Raw genomic sequence first — 17,928 nt, forward strand, 5'->3', positions numbered from 1 at the left:
CGAGTCAGGGTCCTTTTTATTTTACTGTAACTTTGGAAGTTGTGTTACCAATGCTTACTGTTTATTTGATACCAATTTGCTAATGCAATTAATAAAAACAACAAGGTTTGGGTTCGTTCTTCAGATGACTGTGATGTTAACGTGTAAGCTCAATAATGAACTCCAGCTCAACCAACCATATTGTAATATCTAAGTAATCATCTTGAAATATGACATTAATAATTGTAATATACACACATCTTATTGTGAGGTTGATTTCACATACACTACTTCGACGTTAGCTTGTCTACATACTCGAGCATAGCCAATTTAAATTAACCTTAGCATGCATACAGTTCCTACCTACATAATAAAATATCTCTCTAAGTTACAAGGATCACCTTATTTTATCAACCTCAAACAGAAGCCTTTTGTTCTCCAGTATTATCCCACTTAACGCTTAACACTTGTCTATTTCGTTTTAACCTTTATATATACGGTCTATGGTTTTAAGTTAACTTGGAGGCTACGATTAGCATCGTTAGCACCGATGTAGCTACCACTCGCTTACACGCTAACCCAAGCCTTAACATGCATTACGTAGCTGATTAAAATCATAAACACATAAGTACTCGAATTTCACTTACCGCAAAACGGCATTCATGCACCGTCTGTTTTAACCGCAGAGCGAGTCACAATAGTCCGATACAGATGGGGCATCTTATTTCGGACGCCAGCATACAGCTTCCTGCCTACTACCAGCCAGTTACCTGCCTAAGACCTGCCAAAGACCAGTATGTGGGAATGTTAAGCCCTCCCACTATTTTCCAATTTCAGGGTTTAACCAGGAGATGGCGCTATATATTAAATAACTATGGCCAAACTAAGACTTAGTTTTTCACAAGAGAAAATGCAGATATTATATAAAAAACTAAAGTTAAAATCTTGTTTTTAATGCCCCAAGAGCAATAAATCACCGACCCCCCTCTGAGTGAATACCTGTTAACTTAACATCTTGTCACAAGCTTTTTGGAAGCATGTTCAAAGTATCAATAATGTGTAACATTCCCCAGATATTTTAGACACTCTTCCTTACATTTTTAACAAAACAATAACATAAATTGCAAAATAATTACTTTTTTTCACTCCTTTCACTTTTTGATTCTCTTCCAATCTGAGAAAGTCCTTTCATAACGGAGACCTCTAAACAAAGTCTTAGCTTTCAGAATATTAAACTTGTTTCGGCAAATTTAGATGATAAATACAACTATGAAGCTTGTAACGGCATAATTACTTAAGCGGAGAACGGAGTAAGTTAACGTTACAGCAGGCATAACAACAGCCGGTGTTTATTTTATTATAATATATAGTCGTTATTCATTTGTTTTAAAGCTCAATAAGGAAGATTTTAACTTTCACACACGTTGACCGGCGAAAAACTCTGCCCGGTTCACCGACCCCCCTCTGAGTGAATACCTGTTAACTTAATTGTTAACACAATAAAAATGATAACAAGAAAAGTGTTTTATCAAGATGATGGGTTTCCCTAACGCTCAGAGTCGCAACGCGCTCCTACAAGAGATCGTGATAGCACATTCAGGATTAAATATCAGCTTTTTGGAAGAAAAGACTGACCCAAGATATCTTGGTTTGATTTGGAGAAGGCTTTTAAAGCCTATTGTATACTAACTCTTCCCGTCAAGAATATGAATAGAACTTAGATAGATCACTTTACATTTCTGCGAATGAATAGCTTAGCTACTTGGCACTAAGAGTACAGATATGTCTACCCTTTCTTTTCAGAGTGTAATATCTGCATTTTCTCTTTTGGTTTGAATAGGAGAAGGGCAATGGTTATCGATGGTGCTTTTAAAGCCTATTGTATACGAACTGTGTGATTTATATTGCTTTTCAAATGCATATAAGCCCCCCATTTACACTGCACTTCCCGTCAAGACTATGAATAGCACTTAGTTAGATCACTTTACAGATCAGGTTGGACCAGCCCTGTCGCTACTCTCTGCAGGTCCGCTCCATTTCCTACTGCAGATCAAAAAAAGCTAAAAATATGTATTTCTTAATAAACTAAATAGGCCACCATTGGTAGCAGTTCTCATTATATACTTCTCAGTAACTGCTCCCCTTAAATTAAATGTATTCTGTAGATAAATGTAAACGTTCACCATCCCCCACCCGCCTACTGTATGTTGCTTTTTGACATGTAAATGGGTAACTACCCCCCCTCTGAGTGAATACCTGTTGTACCTGTCCGGGGCTAAGCCCATAGGACGATGCTCTGATGTCATCACCCTCGCACATTTGTCATATCTTTACAAAAAACGATGTTAACACTTTCTCGTTCTTAATATATGCTATATTTAGGGTCGATATGTGTTGAATTTACTTTAAAATAGCAGATCACTGTGATTCGGCTTAGTGAACGTGTGTCCGGCTCCTCCGTGCAGAGAGGCCCCCCCCCCCCGTTTAAAGGGAACAATAGCTGTAAATCGATGCACATTTTAAATGCTCTTAGCTGAAGCTGTTAACAACAATCAGTGACAGTCTAGCTTTATTAAAATATACTGTAGGCATGTTTGTTTGCGTGCCATCTGTGCAGCAAAGGCAACAAGTGGTAAATACAGCATGTCTCATTTTGAGCAAACATCACATCGGGTAATATTTAATCCTGAATGTGCTATCACGATCTCTTGTAGGAGCGCGTTGCGACTCTGAGCGTTAGGGAAACCCATCATCTTGATAAAACACTTTTCTTGTTATCATTTTTATTGTGTTAACAATTAAGTTAACAGGTATTCACTCAGAGGGGGGTCAGATGCTAAATAAAAGTTTAGCTTGTACTTTTGATACCCCGCCTCCGACTCCCGTCTCTCGGCACCACAACATCCAGTTTACTGTATTTCACATGAGCGATGTCGAACATTGAAAAGTCCTTATAAAATCTCTGTTATTAGATCAGTACTTTTCTTATATGACTATTATTGACTTGAACACTGAGAATGTATTTATTAACTTCAGACATTTGAAATATTTGAAATCAGATGAAAACAAACTGTAACGGACCCTGCCGTGTTATCTATGATTAATATGCCTTACTGTACATTCATAATTTCAAAACATTCAAAAGCATTAAATAAAAAGTCATGAAAGAGATAAGGAGGAGAAAAGCTTTAAGGAAGTAAGCAAGGAATACAGAATGTTTCGTTATAATTTGCAGCGACTTGGTCATTGTGGGGAAAAATAACACCCATCCTGATCGTTTCAATGAAGTTGAATACAGAATATTCTTATTTGTCAGTGATTTCATGTCAATTCGGCGAACATAAACATCAATGATGATGATTAAATTAGGATTAAAAATCGGGAGAGCCGGCTCGTTCGTTTTTTTCGACTAAACAACATTATTTTGTTAAATAACAACATGGTGATGTTTTGTAAATGATTACATGTCTTATTTAGCACAGACTATGATCCTATCCGTGACATATGGATCTTAACAAAGATCCGCTATACATTAGTACCAGACATACTGTACATCCAGTTTGTCGAAGACTCCACACATGACTCCAGTGTGGAACCCCACTGCACCCCCTGGTGGATCAATGATCCATTGCAGCTGGCTTCACAATAGTTACATTTATTTATCATGGGGGCGGTATCAAGTCAGACTGGGGGCCGGCCGGCCATCACGGAACGTGCACGAACCAATCACGACCCTCGCGTTTTAAACTGTCCAAAATAAGACGCTCCATCTGTATATAAGCATGAAGAACAAACAAACACGGCCGGGGTCAAGTTGTGTTCCCTGGATGAACTGGGCAGGCAGAGTCCCTGTAGCTTCACGGACGGAGCAGCTAGCAGAGAGACAAGAAGCTAACAGCAGCAGTCACTTGACAGAGCTGTCACTCAATGTGACCACGCCCTAATTTATGCAAAAACTTTAAGACCTAATATAAATAAAAGGGTCATGTTAGAAAACAATTCACTCACAGATCCATAATCATGAAGGTGGAATCTAACTATATACATAATAAAATGTATTGCAGCCAGGGCTAGAAACGTTTTTTTTCTGCTGTGAAATTGGGCATTTTAACATGGGGCTCTATGGAAATTGCTCCTTTCTGCTGTCATCGCCTATCGGCCAATATATGAACTGCAGTTTGTGGCACTTCCGTATTGGCGTCCCGGCTCTTCCCCAGAGTTTGCCGCTTGGTGTTAACGTCATAATGTGGACATACAACGGCAGCTATTAAAAAAAGGCTAGTAAAAAACATCTTCTTCTTCTTCTTCTTCTTCTAAAAAGTGACGGCAGAACAAACAAACAAACACACACAGTATATGTCCATGATCTTACGGGAAGTTAAAATTAAACTTATTTTGAGATTTCACAATAATAATAGATTATTCACCCTATGATTCATAGTAAAAATGTGGGGGAAAAGTGGCGGGAGTTTACACACACATACACACAAACACACACACATACATACACACATTAGATATTTCTATCTTGCAGGAAGACAGGAAGTTCCTCTCTGGATGGATGAAACAATGGAAATGACCTTGTTCCCTTTTTTTTTTACTGCTTGAACATCAGATTAATAAAAACAACCTGAATCTGAATCATTCTCTTTAGTAATATGTACAGTTTTCTTACTGCTTGTATAATACTTTTATTATTATCATGGACAGATTTCTGGTAGATAATGTCAATGTCTATATGTTATATGTTTGAAAGGTAAAATAATTCAAACTTAATTGATCCCATGAGAATCATTTAGATTAACCTGTTAAGCCTGAGAGACCCCGATACCGGGGCACTCCCGCAACATCTTGCAGGAAACAGTGTCTGAGGGCATGTTCATTTAATAAACTATGAATGTTTTATATCCATGTAACGGGAAGAAACTCATCTAACTGATCATTTTTATTTATTTTTCAAAATAAAACCCACAATGCTAACGCTGAGCCTCTGAATTAGCAACGAGCGAAAAATGCTAACAGATTACTGCATCGAAATTCACTCACAAAACCTTATTATTTATCTTTTCTGCACATCCAACACATCGTTTCACATCGTGAGGTGACACAGAATCGATGGGTGCATACATTATCACTTCATGATACAAACTCGCGACTTTATAAACAAAAACAGACATCAAAACATGTGGCACTAGGTAGCTAAAAATGCTAACATGGTTTACCTGTGTCCTAGTCTGGTCAAAAGTGGTCTTCAATGGCATTAAAATGATAAAAACACTGCTGAAGTTAATCCATATGTTAATCTAATGTGTCTGTGTCCCTTTGAAATGATTTCTGATAATCCATGAGCAATAAACCTGCTTTTCCGTTTCCAGATGTCAGAGCTAGAGTATAGGTTCGCTCTGATGCAAAACTGCATGCGCGAAGCCCCCACCTTTTTGCTAACAACAACCTCCGTAACTGGTGTGCTGTCTCTCTCTCTCTCTCTCTCTCTCTCTCTCTCTCTCTCTCTCTCTCTCTCTCTCTCTCTCTCTCTCTCTCTCGCACACTCAAAATGCGCTCGTGCCACACACACACACAGACGCTGTGTGCTCCTCCGTGACGATGACCGCTTGCATACTAATAAATAAATAAACACATTTGAAAAGTGGACACAAACGGGATTTTGAAAAGTCGGGGGGGACATATCCCCAATGGAAAATTACGCCCATGGCTCCACATTATCATTATTACTTTCTGTGCTGCTTTTAACCTGTTAAGTGAAAATGACATTCCCAGAACAAATGACCATATCTTCCCTTCTAAAAGGGTTAAATTAATAATCTTTTTTCTCAGAGTAAAGATAAACCTGTGAGTTGGAGGTAGAAAAGTCAGAACAATATAGATGTTTTTTATTTTAAAGAAAATTCAGATTTTACATAGTAAAAAACTGTAAATTATAGTGTCCGTCCAAAAATTCTTTTTTACTTATAGTGAAAACTACCCTTGGATGATGGTAAGATAGACTAAAAGCTTTAGGAATCCAAAGTACAACATATAATAAGTACCCTGTATCAAGATTGATGCAAAACAAGTGACATTTGACCTTTTTAGAGAGGTTTAGCAAAAGAAACTCCACCTCTGAGGTGATTTGGGTGGAAATGGGGGTTTTACCGTTTCTCTGGAACCCATTGGTCGATTTTGGTGATTGACATCTCTTTCTGACCGTTAGAGCCAATAGAATCGAAGGGGGGTTTTCACATAGACTCCAACGTTAACACAAAAAGGTGGGGGTTTTGCGCATATAGTTTTGCATGAGAGTGAAGCTATCTCTCGCTCTGACATCTAGAAACGGAAAAGCAGTCTTATTGCTCATGGATTATCAGAAATCATTTCAAAGGGACACAGACACATTGGATTAACCTATGGATTAACTTCAGCAGCGTTTTTATCGTTTTAATGCCATTGAAGACCACTTTTGAGCAGACTACGACACAAGGTAACCATGTTAGCATTTTTAGCTACTGAGCGCCACATGTTATGATGTCTGTTTTCGTTTATAAAGTCGCGATTTTGTATAATTGAGTGATAATGAGGGTGCCCTTCGATTCTGTGTCACCTCACGATGTGAAACGATGTCATGGATGTGCAGAAAAGATAAATAATAAGGTTTTGTGAGTGATTTTCGGTGCAGTAATCTGTTAGCATTTTTCGCTCGTTGCTAATTCAGAGGCTCAGCGTTAGCATTGTGGGTTTTATTTTGAAAAAAAATAAAAATGATCAGTTAGATGAGTTTCTTCCCGTTACATGGATATGAAACATTCATAGTTTTATTAAATGAACATGCCCTCAGACACTGTTTCCTGCAAGATGTTGTGGCAGTGCCCCGGTACCGGGGTCTCTCGGGCTTAACCTGTTTCACGCCTTCCCCCCGGTACCGGGCGGATAAACGCGTCATTTGCAGGAAACAACGTCTAAGGAATCTTAATATTGAATAAAACTATGAATGTGTTATATCCATGTAACGGGAAGAAACTCAGCTAACTGATCTTTTTAAAAAGAAAATTCAAAAAAAACCCACAATGCTAGCACTCAGCCTCTGAATTAGCCTCGATCGAAAAAACGGGACCGACAAAGGCACATAAACTCACTCAGAACTCCCTTATTACTTATACTAGATGCACAACCAAACACTATTTTTTGGTGTCCTGGAGACACTGAATCTAACGGTGCCCACCTCAACACTCAGTGATAAACATTCGCGACGCTATCAACGAAAGCGTACATCATCACATGTGGAGCCAAGAAGCTAAACATGTAAATATGGCTCACCTTGGTCAAAAGTGGTCTTCAATGGCATTAAAACGATAAAAAAACGATGCTGCAGTTAATCCATAGGTTCATCCTATGTGTCTGTGCCTTCTTTGAAATTATTTCTGATAATCCATAAGCAATACAACTGCGTTTTAGTTTCCAAACTCCAGAAGGAGACATTCCTCCAGTTTAGTTTCGCTTTCCACACGCGAAGCGGCAACATTTTTTCTTTACAATGTGTGTCTATGTGAGTATTAGTGATGTGTCGGTCGCGAACGAGCCGGCTCAAAGAGCCGGCTCTTTTAAGTGAACGACGGGAGCCGGCTCGCGCCCGCGAACGAGCCGTTTTTTTTTTGTTATTTTGTTGTTAAGTAATACAAGACAGAATGATATGATGATCTCCGCGCTACAGCTGCTCCGTGCATGCATGCAGTGACATGTAATATCCAAGGATTAGAGACTGTTGGATGCTGCTGTACTGAGCATTGCAATATATTTATTTTCACTATGTCATTTATTTATGATTATCCTTGGGCTCAGCAAAGATTTGATGTCAGCTGTTGCTGTCTTTTTTTCTATAGTTAATACTGAAATAGAGCCCTGCTGTTTAGTCAGGGCCTTTTCTTTAAATATAATTTTAAAATGTCGATACAGTAGCCCCTTTATTTAAATGTCTATGCTTAAGTTTTTATCTCAATCTCAATCTTTATTTATTTATATAGCACATTTAAAACAACCTTCAGTTGACCAAAGTGCTGTACAGGCAATACATATTAAATAACACAATGGGAGTACAATAATAAAACAATAATTAAAAACATGATAAAAAGCACAATAACTAGAAAAATATTTAAAAAAAACACATACAAATGTAAAAATGTAATGTTCAACTAGTATTAAAAGCCAGTGCAAAGAGGTGAGTTTTTAGCTGAGATTTAAAAAGTTCAATAGACTCAGCAGTCCGGATATGTACTGGGAGGCTGTTCCACAGTCTAGGAGCTGCAACACTGAAAGCCCTGTCACCTCGGGTTTTTTATAGGTGTTGCTATCTGCTTTGTGTAGCGTGGTTCAAGCAAGTCAGTGCATTCATTGGGTGGTATCAGAGAGATACAAGGGTCTGTAAATGCAATGAAAACTGGCCACAGCAAATAATTGATATTAAACATGTAATTTTTACTTTTGAATACTTCAGTACAAAGGATGTATTGAATAATTTAAGTGATATGTGTACACATATAAATCATGAGTCAAAACAGGGCTACATTTGATTGAATTATAAAAGGTATAATATGTAGTAAACTGAAGAGCCGTTTGGGAGCCGAAAGAGCCGGCTCTTCTTGGTGAGCCGAGCCAAATGATCCGGCTCACCAAGAAGAGCCGGAATTCCCATCACTAGTGAGTATCCTCCTTCGATTCTATTGGCTCTAACGGTCACAAGGGTATGTCAACCAACCAGATCGAGCAAGGGGGGCCAGAGATAGGTCAAATCCACCCAAATGACCCCAGATGGCCCAGTTTTTGGCTAAATCTCTCTAAAAAGGTCAAATTTCACTTGTTTTGCATCAATCTTGATACAGGGTACTTATTATATGTTGTACTTTGGATTCCCAAAGCTTTTAGTCTACTAACCCATCATCCAAGGGTAGTTTTCACTATCTGTAAAAAATAATTTTTATGTAAAATCTGAATTTTCTTTAAAATAAAAAACATTTATATTGATTCTGACACTTCTACATCCAACTCACAGGTTTATCATTACTTTGAGAAAAGATTATTAATTTAACCCTTTTAGAAGGGAAGATATGGTCATTTGTTCTGGGAATGTCATTTTCGAGCCTGAGACCTGAAAAACAGGCTCAGAGTGGAACAGGTTAACAGGTTAAAATATTTTTCATTTAAAGTGGACCTATTATGCTATATTTTAAAAATATATTGTAGGGCCATACCTTTACAAAACATGTCTGTGAAGTTTTTTGCTTAAAATACCAAACAGATCACCCATTGTAGCCATGCCTCATACTGCTCATACACCTCTTTTGCAGCCCTGTTCCAAACAGGCTGATTCTGCTTTAAATTGAATGTCTGCTGCTAGCCACGCCCATTTGTAGCGTCACGCAGCTTTCCCCTGCTAAAAGAGATGTCTCCCGGGAGATCTCAGCTAAACGCTGCGGTGATTAAATGCCATGTTATGCTCCTAACCACTTCAAGCTTTATTTCTGAAACGGTATCTCAAACCTTTCTCTCTCGCAGGGTTTACCACAAGGACATTAGTTACACACATTCTTTCCAGTAGCCTACAGCGTTAGCTCCATGGTTAGCTCTGAGTGTTAGCATGCTTGCTATTGTAAACACAGAGCTCCCAAAACACGCAGCGCATTGTTTCTGATACAGCACATAGCTTGACATGTTCTTCTTAAGTGTTTACCGCTAGAACAGTGCCATTATATGTATTATATATAACCACTTTACTCTAAGTGCCTCATGCAGACATCCTGCTGAATACACAGACACACAGCTGTGAGGGGATTCAGCTGTATACGGAGATGATAGGTTGGGACGTGTTACGTGTGCCGGAGACGATAGGTTGGGACGTGTCACGTGTGCCGGAGAAGATAGGTTGGGACATGTCGCGTGTGCCGGAGATGATAGGTTGGGACGTGTCACGTGTGCCGGAGACGATAGGTTGGGACCAAGCGGCAAACTCGGGGGAAGAGCCGGGACGCCAATACGGAAGTGCCACAAACTGCAGTTCATATATTGGCCGATAGGCGATGACTGCAGAAAGGAGCAATTTCCATAGACCCCCATGTTAAAATGCCCAATTTTACAGCAGAAAAAAACATGTTTCTACCCCTGGATGCAATAAATATTATTATGGATATAGTTAGATTCCACCTTCATGATTATGAATCTGTGAGTGAATTGTTTTCTAACGCCACCCTTTTATTTATATTAGGTCTTAAAAGTTTTTGCATAAATTAGGGCGTAGTCACGTTGATGGACAGGTACGTGCCTCACTGTCAGCTAACAGCAACTTGTCCACTCTGCTAGGCTACAACGTTAGTTAGTTGTAGTTACTGTACTTGACCCTTTAGCCGTGTTCGTGGTGATTGTGCCTTTTAGGGAATATTGTTACAAATACCAGACAATTAAAATGTCGTGCTGTGCGCTTGAATGTACTAACAGAACTTCCAAGAAGTCTAAAATGATAATATTATGCATATTAACCCTGTTAGCAGGTGTTTGTGTGCTTGTTAGCTTGGCTTGTTATGTAGCTTATTAGCCAGCTAAGGACGTAACCCTTTATACATGTATATATATATATATATACAGTTTAGTTTATGATTCAGCCTTGGGTAAGACTTTTATAGTCTATGGCTATGACGCCCATAATGCTAAACGGGAGCAAATGTTAAAAGGGGACCCAATTATCCCAGTGGTGGCCGCCGGAGCTAACGGAGCCGCAGGGGGCTAGCTCCAGCCGGTGTCCAGCTCCAGCCGGCGTCCAGCTCCAGCCGGCGTCCCGGAGCCCCCTGCCCCTGTTATAACTGGAGATCAAGGAATGCAGCGAAACGCGGACTTGGTTCGCCTGCAGCCCGCTGTAGTATTAGCTAAATAAATGATGTTGAACAAGGCTTATTAAGCTGAACATCGCCACAATTGTTCTGCTATGTATCGGTACTTCTTTTATTTTATTAACGTGATGACAAGCATTAAGAATAACAAAAAATAGCTAATTCTCTTGCAGATTGTCTCGTTTGATTATGAATGTAACGTTTATATAGGGGAACTACACTGTTTTATCAAAACCAAAGTGCCACGCAGTAACTTGGTATGCATGTATTTCATGTTAGCTTAGCTTCTTAGCCTGAGCTAGCTCTGTTTACTTCCAGTTCGGAGGCAGCAGGTCCCGCCTCGACTCCGCCTCTTTGCCCTTATTTGGAGCAGGCTGGAGCAGGCGGGAGTTAGACTCTGACGTCACTGTTGAGCCGTTAGTGTCCGACTCCGCCTACTAAGGGCTTCCCGGCAACTCTGCAGAATCCTATGGGTGATGTTAGAAATTAAAATCAATGTTTTATGGCATGATTTAGTCTAAAACATACCGTCAGTTTAAAAGCAGTCAGATGAAGAACTCATTACTTTTAGTATTGTGTTCACACCTTAAAAGGTGTGAAAGGAGGGATTGTTAGAAATTAAAATCAATGTTAAACAGCATAATTCAGTCTAAAATATATCGTCAGTTTAAAGCTGTTTTATTGTGGAAAAAACCCGGAAGTTCTCAGGAAATCAATGCCAAGCTTTTATTCTGAAAATCCTTTATCCAGTTTGCATGTGACTAAATGTTGCGTTTTCTGAATGTAAAGTGAAAGTGACTTGGAGTGTTATACACCAAAAACGAACGGACTTTAACACTACATCGATAGACGTTAAGATATTATTACTGCTGAATATTAAATGAAGGAACAGTTGATCATGGAGTGTTTACACATTACGTGAGTAGCTATGACGTCAGAGGGAACTACCGTAAACGAGAACGGTGTCGTAAAAGTGTTTCTAGGACTTCTAAACTAACGATTACAGCTGTTTATAAGGTATTAAATAGAAAGTCATGACAGAGATAAGGAGGAGAGAATGCTTAAGGAAATAGGCAGAGAATACCAATGTCGAAATCATCTGTGCTCTCGCGATATCGAACCCACAAGATGAGAAGGGCGGACCCGCTATCTTCACAGCGGGGGACGACGAGACATGGATAAAAACAGCGGACAGAGGACCGCTCGTCCCTTTTCTTCGCTGCAGCCTCCCTGGAGACATCACCGGCTTTGTCTCTCCATTCACCATGCTTGTTCTTTAACCACGTTACTTAATTAAACTACCCATTTGAACCTTTTCAGAGACTCCATTAGTCTCGTTATTTTAAGTTTCTTTCCTGGGAGCGAGAAGATCACAAATTATCAACATTTGGCTGACCCAGACATGTGATCTCGACACTGGGAGAGAAATCGCTAGTTTCGACGGAGATTTCGCGAACCGAAAGACACACAAAGGGCCCATACACAAACGGTAAGAAGAAGCCAGTTATATCAAATTCTTCAATAGCTTATATAGAACCATTTAGATTTGTGTGTTTTGAGGCGAGCAGGACATCCTGAGAACAGCTGTTAATGTAATGTTAAATATCTAAATTTAAACCAAACCACGTGGCGTTGTTTTAGAGCAAGCAGGGTGAGTCTATTTTCCTTTCTTTGATTCATTAACCAACTGCATGTTTTTTAAACCAACTGCATGATTATAATGTGTGTTTTCCAAGCCGGATATATTAATGTGCTTTTAAGCCGGTATTTATATAATCTTTAAAAAAAAAAAAAAAAAAAAAAAAAAAAAAAAAAAAAATCCCAGATATTGAAGTTAAGTTCGGATGACATAGGATATTTGTTATCAGGAGCGAAGGTACTATTCAGTAGATTAGTGATTCATCTTTGATACATTTAAGGACTATATCCAACTACTTATTATATTGTGTTTGACGACTTATGATGGACTCTTGTCGTTTTGTATATTCTCAAGACAGATGGTATCTTCTTGACAGAGAAATAGATGGTATCTTTTCTCGTTATTAGCAAGTTAAAGATGGAATCTTCTTGTTAAAGAGAGTTGATGGCATCGTCTCGTTTTTAGTCTCAAGATCAGATGGAATCGTCTTGTTTCATTGTCCCAAATAAGTGAGATGGTCTCTTGTCTAATTGGTGATAAGAGTCTGTGGAAGTCTGAAGTATACTCTTTAATCATTGCGTGTGCATTACGGAAAGAAATGCGGAATTCGTGCGTTAGATAGACGATATTCTTCTAATAGTGTTTGACTGGCTTCCCATTTGGTCGCACAATAGCGTGAGAGTTGCCCAGACGACCATAGACTAAATAGTTTTGATGGTCTCTAACTATTTTGTATTAACTTGTTTAAATTGTATAGCATATTGAGAGCGTCGTGCTGTTATACTGCTCTGAAGTTTAGCCTGGAATGAGGTCTCCTTGTTGAGATCAACACCTCCAGGATTTCAACGCATCAGACAGCCATTCTTCTTGCAAAAAACTCTTTGTTCTGCAGGTCAGCATTTGAAATCAGTTGCCATCTTGTTTTGACCTCATGTTGACAAACAATGACATGGCAGTCGCCATTCTGTGAAATGTAAACAGAGGACCAGTTGTTGTCTTTTTGAAATCCATTCAGTTTCACTCACATGAGGCTAATTCAATATTCATGACCTCCATAGTGTGTAAAAAAAAATCATTCTTCTTGAGTCAAAGTTGGAATTAGATATTCCATTTTGCTGAATCAGGTTATCTATACCGTTGGAGTTTGGTTTTTGAAGAAAAAGATTATTGTATTTTCTAAAAAGCTCAAATCTGATTTTTGAAATATTAGTCCTTGCAAAGGAGTTTTACCTGCTTATGCTTATACTGTGCAATGTGGTGTGGCTGGGATATGCTTTGTTGATTAATCCTAAAAATTGTGTGTGCTGATGGCTGTTTTTATGCTTTGTCCATTAATCCTAAACATTGTGATTGCAAGTGTATTCGCTGGTTTAAGTTTGACTGTTTAATCATAAAGTCAATTTCTTTCCCATATCAAAGGTAGTTATTAAGAAAATAAGCTTCTTGTTAAAAAGAAGTCCGTTTTTAGAAGAGCTAAAAAAGGGTGGAAAAAAGCTGAAAAATTACAACAGCACACTCTGCTGGTTGTACAGAATTGTTGCACAAGAAATAGGGGTAAAAGGACAAACGTATAAATACAACACCAATTGATTATAATTATGCTAAGGTTTACTTTCAAGTATTATAGATGAACACGTACTTCATCACACATAGATAGAATCACAGGTGGTTCCTGATATTAAGATAAGAAACCTTACATAAGTCTTTCAACCTAGACTGTAGAATGCCTAAACACCACACAATTGAAGTAAAAACATAGTTTATGACATTAGCATAATTTCATGCACTTTGGAATACACTATACACAGTAAAGCTAGATTTTTACGAGATTTCTATTTGCATATTTCAAAGCCAAGCCACTGTACAAGGTTTAAAAAAATAAAAAAAAATAAAAAATATATATAAAAAAAAAATTAAAAAAAAAAAAAAAAAAAAAAATTAAAAACTTTTTTGCATATTTTTATTTTACTTTATTAATCTTTAAAAAAAAAAAAAAAAAAAAATCCCAGGTATTGAAGTTAAGTTCGGATGACATAGGATATTTTCTATCAGGAGCGAAGGTACTATTCAGAAGATTAGTGATTCATCTTGGATACATTTAATAACTATATCCAACTACTTAAGCAATATGTCGCCAAAATACACTAAGTTAGGAGCACCCGCAGAGCCAGGGTCAACTGCAGACATCAAGGCAAAGGTACATGTCAGATCAGATGCCACAACACATGCATCAGACAGACAAAAGAACTGGAAACAGATACAGGAATTGTTTGATCAATGGCAGACGAGAGGATTGATTCCAGCAGATGATCAACCTGGCCCAACAAAAGCCCATAGAAAAGCTGTAGTTGCTTATGAGAATGAGAGATACTTAGACCAGCAAGAAGCATGGATCCACACCAGACACCCCTTTTGGTATGGACCTGGAAAAAGCGCTATGAACAAAGCTGAAAAAAGAAAAACGACAGTTACAAGTCTGCTGCTCCATCTGAAATATGCCAGCCAGGGATTGACAAACAGCATACATGTGTTAGAAGCGGCAGATCGGCCAGTGAAGGAAGACACAGCAGGAATAACAGAAGAGGCTCCAGTTATCCAAACTCAAGAGCAGAATCCAAGTCTAACTGAAGTGTCTTTTTCCAACATATCAGAGAACAACCCTTTTCACCAAGCCCCTATAGGAGAAGTATTGGAGTTGGATGGACTCCTCACAGCTACACGTGTCAAAGACTTGGAGTATGAAGTAAGGATGCTATCTGGTGAAGTTAACCAGCTGAAGGAGGAACTCAAAAGAAGAGAGGAAGACGGATCTCAAGACGCTACAACAGTAGCTATAGCTGGAAGACTCAAGAACTGCACAATCCACATGTTACCGGTGATAGCAGCTGGAGAAGGAGGATTTCAATACCAACCATGGACTCACAGGGACATGGAAACATTAGTGTCCAAGCTACCTCCACTCACCAAAGGAGGTCAGAAGTGGGTGAATGATCTGGAGAAGTACACTGTCCAAGACGACCTGTGCTTGGGAGACATGAGGGCACTGCTAGGACGGATAGAAGGAAGACTAAAGGCAAGAGCAGTAGATTTCGAGGCCAAATGCGCCAACTCTCCAGATGACATTTCATTCAACAAAATCAGGTCGAGCTATTGGGCTGCTATTCGTCACATCTACCCGACAGCATACAGTTTACATGCCCTCACCAGCCTGAAAAAAGGAACGGAGGAAGACATGCATGCCTTCTTGAAGAGATGTGAAGGAGTGTGGGAGGACAGCACTGGAGAACGACATGACGCTTCTCCGGCTGTCGTGATGTTGTGGAAGAATGCGGTCATTAAAGCCCTTCCCCAATCTGTGCAGGCATGCCTGGAAGACAAGGTGGGATTAGACATTAAACCCATTGAAGAATGGAGACAACATCTCATTCACCACGACATGACATACCAGGCAACACAGAAGGAAAATGACGAAGTGATGAAAGCACTAAAACTAAGACTTTTGAAGATGCAGGTAGCTGAGAAAGACATTGAGGCTTGTAGGAAGAAGACAAGGAGAAGGGAGGAGAAGCTTTCAGAGATAGCCATAGAACCAGAGAAGGCAGGGCGAACACCTCTAACAGTTCAAACTCAGGAAGAACCAGAGAATCAAATGCAGAACCAACAAAGCGGAGGAGGAAGTTTCAGAGGAAGACGTTTCCAGAATGGTGGCTGCTACACATGTGGTCAGACGTCACATTGGTCCAATGAATGTCCCACACAACTCCATCAACAGCAAGCACCTGTGTATCTTCCTACCCAAGTACAGCCGCAAACACAGGTATACCCTCCCATACAACGAAGGGGCAGAGGAGGAGGACGTTTTCAATCAACAGCAAGAGGTTCCCAAAGTGAAGGATGCTTCAAATGTGGTCAGCTGACACATTGGTCCAGAGAGTGTCCGCAGAACATTGCACCAAACGGCCCTCCACACAGTTACCCCAGGGGAGGTTTCCATGACTATAACAGAGGCAGGGGGTCTCAGGGATGGCAAAGAGGAATAGTATTTCCAAACATGAATGTTATTTAACAATAGTGAGTAGCATATTGCATTTAAATATAAATCATCCACAGATTAGTATAAAAACATAGTAGAACATTTAGCAGACTATTTTTGTAATTATGAGAAGGAAAGAGATTACGAGTGATGTTGTTCCCCCACACAGAAAACTATTGTGCCCACACAGCTAGAGAGGTCAAGACAATGGGTTTACGCCCAAAATATGAAGATGAAAGCCTAGTCCTCGCCCAAGACGGAGGGTCCTTACCAAGTCCTCCTGTTTAAATCGACTGCAGTTCAAGGGGCAGTACAGGCTACACCTGATGTGCAGCTGCTAAGACCAAAAAACAGAAACTCGATTCTGCTGTGGTGAAGTCTGGCTACAAAGGGAGGTGTTTCAATAAGATCGCTTGTCTCAAACCAGTGAAGAAGTCAACAAGAACCCAGCAGAACTAGAGAGTGACTGTTAGCGGGAGAACAGTGACAGAGTGACAGAAACTGGCACAACATTTACCAGCCACCATAGATAGACCCCGTCAGAAGACCGGGGCTGTGTTTAAAGGGGAACTTCATTTATTAAGTTGAGGTATATATGGAGTCAGATTACATTCTCTCATAAACACATTTTTATAATAGGTCTGAAGATTCTGATTTAAGGCATGAGCTGCCAACTAAATAACATAACACTGAGCTTGGATGAAGAAGTTGTAGGGTTTTTTTTTACAACAGTTTCAAGAATCAGTCTTCATTTATTTATGTTCAAGTGAATTTGTTGATTTATAAAGTAGTGCATAAGGCAATATCTATTTTTAAGTGAGGGACATCAGCCCTTCATGTTCTTCTGCGTGCAACCCTCTGTGAGAGTAGTTCGTATTTCCCACTAGTTTAAAGACATATTATTTTGTCATGATTTGTTTGTTTAACAGTGTCAGCCAATCTCTAATACTAGAGCTATTAAGACGTATTGGCAACACCAGTTTTTTTTTTTTCGCAGCAACACTGATACATAGTACCATGACAAAAGCCATTATTGAACTAACAAGAAGTAAACTATATTTTTGTGCTGACGGCAGATTTTTAGTCAATGTGCATTTATACCATTGGAAGACGATACATCACACAACATCTTTGTACGGCTTGTGGGTACACAGAGGATTTATGTGTTTGCTACGACGTTATGGGTTTTCCATGTCCTATTCATAATAGAGTAATCATTGCGATATTAATTGAGCATTTTATGCTCAAAGGAGGGAAGGTCATGATTAGTCAGATAATGGATTTCGGTAACGTTGTAGTTGATAAATAATAACATGTTGTCAACAATAGGTCGCATAACAACAAAAGGTATACCAAAGCTTGGGCCTCCTCCAAGGAGGGAGTGGTCCAGTTTTAGATATTAGACAAAT

General features: G+C 39.3%; 1 protein-coding gene across 1 annotated transcript in view; it reads right to left on the bottom strand.

The window, feature by feature from the left end:
• LOC117486466 overlaps nucleotides 1–17,928 on the bottom strand; it is a 197,271-nt gene that overhangs the window by 112,055 nt on the left and 67,288 nt on the right. The window lies entirely within an intron of this gene.

Source organism: Trematomus bernacchii, unplaced genomic scaffold, assembly GCF_902827165.1.
Source record: "Trematomus bernacchii unplaced genomic scaffold, fTreBer1.1, whole genome shotgun sequence".
Lineage (NCBI taxonomy): Eukaryota > Metazoa > Chordata > Actinopteri > Perciformes > Nototheniidae > Trematomus > Trematomus bernacchii.